This window comes from Lissotriton helveticus, chromosome 3_1, assembly GCF_964261635.1.
Source record: "Lissotriton helveticus chromosome 3_1, aLisHel1.1, whole genome shotgun sequence".
NCBI lineage: Eukaryota > Metazoa > Chordata > Amphibia > Caudata > Salamandridae > Lissotriton > Lissotriton helveticus.
In genome coordinates this window covers 81,690,971-81,696,798 of record NC_136061.1, presented here as the reverse complement: position 1 = coordinate 81,696,798, position 5,828 = coordinate 81,690,971, and the positions used below count along the sequence as shown (strand labels likewise).

Genomic DNA, 5,828 nt, shown 5'->3' with positions numbered 1-5,828 from the left:
CTTGCAGTGTACAAACATCACTAAATACAATTGCAATCCAAAAGTGAATTAAAGGAGGCGTCTCTGACCTATTTTACTCAAACAGGATGATGGACAGGACTTGTTAACGTGGCGTGTGTTTTGCCTGTGGAGTAAAGCCGAAACTGCAATTCCGCAGCTGAAAAAAACCTGTTTATCATCAGCAATTGAAAAAAAAATTATGGGGGTTGGGGAGGTTGGAAAATCTACTTGTAGAACAGGGACCTGCCATTTGAAAAGCAGGTTAGTATCCGCAGTGTGTTAAAGCCGCCTGCCATCTACATCAGCGTGGGAGCACTTACCCACAATTATGTATTGAAATTCATGGATATATTTGTAATTGTTTATAATTATTTTTACAACCCTGTTTTTCCGTCGCTCTTTTGGTCATCCACTTTTTGTTCTGATTCTAAAGCATAGATTTGAATAGAATCGCCCAAAAGAACCAAAGTTTTGTTGTTAGGCATAATAACGGGCAGTCGGGTTCTCACAAAAATGCATGAATTCCTACGTACAAAGAGCATGCAGGATACATCCAATGCCTCTTCGTACACTACAGTGATTTAATTTACATTTATTTAATGGAATTAGGCACTTTTACGACATAAGGAACCTGGCTGTTTCTTCATTATTTATTTCTGAGGCTTCATCACGTGACTCAACGGTAGGTCATGGGACCGCCATTATGCACCCATAGACAATCCAAGTCATATTGAAAAGGGCTACATCAGTGTGGCGCGCAGTTGGGCACCACACATGGGCCTGTGCAGGCAAGTTAGAGTAGGGTTGAGCTCTGAATGAATGCCTGCAGGTTGCGCTCAATTAGCACATTGTGGGGGGTAGGTTAGCACTCGATCAGAGTGCTTCAGGAAAACGGACTGACTCATTGTCAGCTGGGTTGCGCTTCTTTTTGTGCATGCCAATTGCCCTGAGCTTGGCTTGCTGCCCCATGAGTACCGGTACTCTCTTTAAACAAAGAGCAGTTCCGGTACTCAAGAGCAGAACAAAGTGCTAGTACTTAGTACCGGCCCATTTAAAGCACTGGTTGTACTCTTCTTAACTGCACATCTGCATATCTTAGAGGTATTGATGTCTTCTGAATATAAACAACTGGGGTTTCTAAGAGTAAATGTATACGTACTGAATTTACTTAAATACAACTACCATGCCAATATAATTGTCTATATTCTTGAGTTCATATTTTTGGAGGTAGTTATTACAACACTACATTATAGCAGTACACCTTGATAGTGAGCTGTAAATTAGCTGAACTGTGTTGTAACGCGTATTGTTACTTTGCATCATTTCGCTTAGCTACTACCTGTTCCCTGCTGCTCAGCCAGTATGAATCTAGTGCGTGTGGAATGTTCGAATGCCTGATGAGGTAGTGGAATGCTGGAGTGCCTGGTGGAGTGGAGGGAGAGACAGTTGGAGTGTGTGGGCTGAGCAGCAAGGATGCTGCCCCTAGTGGGTCTCAACTAATGAACCAATGAACCTATTATCCTACTTACCATCCTGTGACAAAGTCCAATAAACCTCTTACCTACAACCTACTACATGGCTACTTCTGGACTCCTTCAGGATTACATCAAACATATTGCACTTTACGGACATTTAGCCACGCGCCATGCACCCTTTCTCCTCTTGCCTCTGGCTGGTCTTGTTGGGTGGGCACTTTCTCCTTGAGTGACCTGGACCCCAATCAAACCTTCGAGTGTACCACGCATCTGCCTGCATTTACAATGATTTTTACTGCTATGGTGAGAGCCCCTCATGTGCAAGTTTCACTCTCGCTTCTAATTGCTCAGGAGCCTGCAGCTCGCGCTGCCAAATGTCGGGGGTTGCAGAAAACCGAGTATACGTAGCCCCAAATCCACCTCATGCCTCTTTCATCCACCACTAACACTCCTTACCTCTTTATTTCACTCTTGCATGTTTCTTAGTTACCTGCTTTCTCCCTTTGTATTTGTTTTCCTATCCTACTCTTCCTCCTTTTGCAGTTTGTGGTGCTGTTCTGGTAGGGATGGAGTGCTAAGAAGTAGTTGGTACTGTTGACAGACGGGTTGCTGTGTCTGTAAGGATAGGGTACTGTTGTACTTTAAGGATTGAGTGGTCTTGGTGAGGGTAGAGTGGTGTCATGCAGGGAGGGTTGCCATATTGTTAAAGATGAGGGTGGTGCTCTCCAGGTGGGGGTTGTGTTCTGTTAAGAAGGGGCTGGTGGAGTTGACAGGAGTGCTGTGTTGTTAGAGACTTGGTGGTGCTACTTAGGTAGGGATGTTGTTCTAAGAATAAGTTGGTGCTGTGTTGTTAAACATGGGATAGTGCTGCTCAGGTAGGCGTAGTGTGATGTTAAGAAGGGTGTGGTGAATTTGACAAAAGGTATGCTGTGCTCCCGAGGACAGGTTGCTGGTATCTATTAATGACGGAGTGGCACATTTTATGGAGGCATGGTGTTGTGCTTCGAGAGTTGCTGTGCTGTCAAAGGTGGGCTGGTGCTTTTGATGGTAAGGGTTGTTCTGTACATGGGGCGGTAAAACTACTTACGCAGGGGTACTGTCCAAAGAGGAGCCGTGCTGTACAGGGTGGGAAGATCCGGTTGGATAAGTGCTTCTTCAGTGGGACTGTACTTTTATGGGAGTGTGGGGTCAAATCAGCGTGACAGATACTGTTCTGGGAGGGGCGGGGAACTGTGCTGTTTCAGTAGATAGTGCTGTAAAGGTGAGGGCGGAGTTGTTGAGATATTAAAATTGCTGTTTAAACAAGCATTGAAAATGCAATAGGTCTCACCTTTGATTAGGTTAAAGCCATTTTCTTTGCTAATGGTATTGTATAGCAATGCAAATGGCTTTAACTTAATGAAAGACCTAATGCATTTTTAATGCTTGTTTTTAAGACAAAGTGAAATTGGTTACTTTCAGTATACAAAGCATCATTGAGATGATCATTTTAACGAGTGATAGTTCAGAGTACTTTTAAGGTGTTAAATTGCCCCATAAGAGTTAAAATGCAAGCACCCCATAGGGGATAGCATGAGATAAGGCAAAAATATTCCTCTGTGCAAAGCCAGCTTACGCTATATTTATACTTTGTATTAAAAAAAGTGAACAATAGGTGTAACGTGCCGTTGCTCTATCAAGCTAGACCTAAAAAAATTACTGTTCGTCTATAACATAACATACTGAAAATAAACAACTACTAAAATAACATACCGGAAATAAAGAACTAGGAAGCGTTTTACTAAACTCTAAAGTCACAGTTTGCCAAATGACGTAAAAAGATTAAATTCTACGCAGAGATACTGTCACAAAATAATATAATACTTAGCTTTGAATGAGATTCTTTTATACATGATGTCAAATACTATATAATTTTAAAGTTTGATTATCTTTTATTGAACAAGTATGGAGTCGGGCAGATCGCTGCACCAAGGCATCCTGCTAAGTAGGAGGGTCACCCACGGGATGACCTGTAACCGTTCAAAAATTTCACTCACATTATGAGTGAGGATCCTGGCATCACCCAAGATCGTTATTTTCCTTACTCATTAGTTTAAGGCATGCAAGATATTGGGCGGAGAAGAAACCACTGAGGAGTAAAAGCTCTAGTAAGTGAGAGCAAGAAACTATCGCCATATGTAGGTTTGAATTTTTTTTTAAAAGGGTTACGGTCTTTAAAGTCTTCAGAGAAAAGGTTCACCATTCAATCACAACTCACTCAAAAGCGGCTACATTGCCTTTTCAGATTTTTGTAAATTAGAATGTCGCGTACCTAAGGTGCCTCCCCGTTTCATGAGAAACGGGGAGGCACCGTAGATAAATAACTACGAATGGCGGCTGAACTGGTGCCTTCCTTGGTGGTGACGTGCACACATCGTGAACTCGAAACACCACTTGCTGCTGAATTCACCGCCATCTAGAGTCTTTGTAGAGAATTGCATGAAAACAATGCAAGTACACACACACACACACATATGTGAGATGCGAGGGATTTCTCTCCTCCAGGTTTGGGGGTTTGGTGGGCGGCATAGGTGGAAGAGACAAAATGATGTTCCCCTCTCATCTCCAAGATTCACAGGGCCATTACCTACACTAAGCGTGACGCTGGCCCGAGAGCATCTCAGCGCTTTACAAGAGTACCAGTTCCAGGCTTGGCTCAACAGCCTGCTACACCAAGCAAATCACGATAAAACCCTGCCGGTAATTAGTATATATTTAAAAAATGTGCCCGTGTGTAATGCAAGTAACCTACGCTCGTGTAAAGTGTTCTACTACCTAGACCAAAACCTGCGCTATGAGATCAACAAAAAAGTTTGACGAAAGGCAGCAGGGGGAGGGGAGAGAGTAGGGGGCCTGCGCCTGTTTACCTTGCGGGAGCGAGCAGGAACCATCTGTTAATTACAAACAGATGGTTTGAAAGCTCTCTCCCGCAAGGGAATCGCCAAACGTGCACGCGTTTCCATTCAAAGCAATGCAATGCGTGCACGTTTTTAACTGCAAAACTGAATTGATTTCAAAAGGTCTTTTTCCTATGCAGCGCATGTGAGCTGCGTCAGCGAGACCTAAAAAGGGAGGTGCTGCAGAGGAACGGATAGTGCTGCATATTTGTCACATGGCTGTTGCGTGCTCCCTAGCTCTAAATGACCACTCCACAAACGGAGCTCTGTAACACCTGTCTTTATTCTTTGGCATGTAACCTTTAAGTGAACGCACTATGTCATAAACTTTATTGACCACATCCAGATATCTCCCAATGGATTACGTAACTCTGTAAGGAGCCCGCCGAGGACCACACGGGTCCTACTGCACGTGATCACACAACACTACAATGGCCATTTGCCATGATGGTGAATTTCAGCCAGTCCTGACTTAACAACAGTATGCATCCTGGGAATTGTACATTGAATGTTCCCAGTATATGCTTAACCGCATGCGCGCTGCGGCTATTTTTGCGCTGCGCGGCTTTTTTCCAAAAGCCGCGTTACATGACGAGCTCAGCTCGTCATCAGCGTGCGAGCGGCGCAACTGATGACGAGCTGAGCTCGTCATCAGCGCCGATGGGGTTAATGATGCTTCATAGTTTTCAGCAAAACTAGGAGTTCCTGAAGGACACTTCTATCACATGAGTCACTCGATTCAAATGAAGAGGGTTCTGTTCCTTTTTGAGGGCAGGTAATACTTCGTGGAAGGGTAGGTGATGCTTCAGAGTGAGAAGTGATGCTTAGGGTGGAAAATAAATGCTTAGGGAGGAGACGTGATGCCTGAGGATCATGAAGCACTAACTTCTTTAACCCTCTCTCCTAACGTTCCAAGCTGCATATGCCTGCAGGTGTGTAAAGCTGCTATTTAGTTCTGTGTCAGTGATAACTTGGCGGTTTTGATAGCTTCATATAATACAAAAATACTCGTATACACATACATATAATTGCTTCGTGCCATCCCTCTTCATCCATTGATCTGTTCAGCTTCATATAATACAAAAATACTCGTATACACATACATATAATTGCTTTGTGCCATCCCTCTTCATCCATTGATCTGTTCAACTGTCATTCACATTTTTCTTCTGCACCCAGTTGCATGAGGCAGTGGGTTAGCCCACTTCATCCATTGGCACTGTGAGTGTGGCATGCTTAGGTCGAACCTGGGCGTACCTAAGGTGCCTCCCCGTTTCATGAGAAACGGGGAGGCACCGTAGATAAATAACTACGAATGGCGGCTGAACTGGTGCCTTCCTTGGTGGTGACGTGCACACATCGTGAACTCGAAACACCACTTGCTGCTGAATTCACCGCCATCTAGAGTCTTTGTAGA

General features: G+C 44.0%; 1 non-coding gene across 1 annotated transcript; it reads right to left on the bottom strand.

Annotated features, from left to right (window-relative positions):
* Positions 1 to 3,426: 3,426 nt before the first annotated feature.
* On the bottom strand, positions 3,427 to 3,576 carry LOC144825727 (U12 minor spliceosomal RNA). The gene has a single exon (XR_013609524.1). It is a non-coding gene; the product is annotated as a U12 minor spliceosomal RNA (small nuclear RNA).
* Between the last annotated feature and the right edge of the window lie 2,252 nt (positions 3,577 to 5,828).